The following is a 460-nucleotide window of genomic DNA, read 5'->3' on the forward strand; positions in this document are numbered from 1 at the left end:
GGCTGTATTATATACGATTGCGCGTCCATTGTAAAATCAACCGAAATAATTAGGGTTCCTTAGTTGGCAGCGTTGCTTCAGCCGAAACTCGCAGCCATAAGCCAACCCAAACCCAACCCAAAATTAAACCCAGACTACAACCCGTGTTCCAAAGTCAACCGAGTTCAACCGAGTCCAAACCCTAAAATTCAACTCGGGCCAACCTCAAGCTCAGCCAAAAAAAAAAAAAAAACGACTGTCAACCTTAGACGCAAGTCAGTACCAGACCTGGACTCAACCCTAACCCAATTCAACCCAAATTCAAGCCCCCCCCCCCAAAAAAAAAAAAAGACAAACCCAATACGACTCAACCCAAAAATGTCACGCAGATCGAGCCCAGCTCAACCTGAACCCAGTCCAGGTTCAACCCAAATCCGGTTCATCGCAATCGAGAAAGCAAACATAAAGCCAGCGTTGAAGG

At 46.3% G+C, this 460-nt stretch overlaps 1 protein-coding gene across 1 annotated transcript in view; it reads left to right on the forward strand.

Moving 5' to 3' along the window:
• Positions 1-460, forward strand: part of LOC119586012 (organic cation transporter protein-like) — a 23322-nt gene that overhangs the window by 20496 nt on the left and 2366 nt on the right.

Source organism: Penaeus monodon, chromosome 20 (genome assembly GCF_015228065.2).
Source record: "Penaeus monodon isolate SGIC_2016 chromosome 20, NSTDA_Pmon_1, whole genome shotgun sequence".
Taxonomy (NCBI): domain Eukaryota; kingdom Metazoa; phylum Arthropoda; class Malacostraca; order Decapoda; family Penaeidae; genus Penaeus; species Penaeus monodon.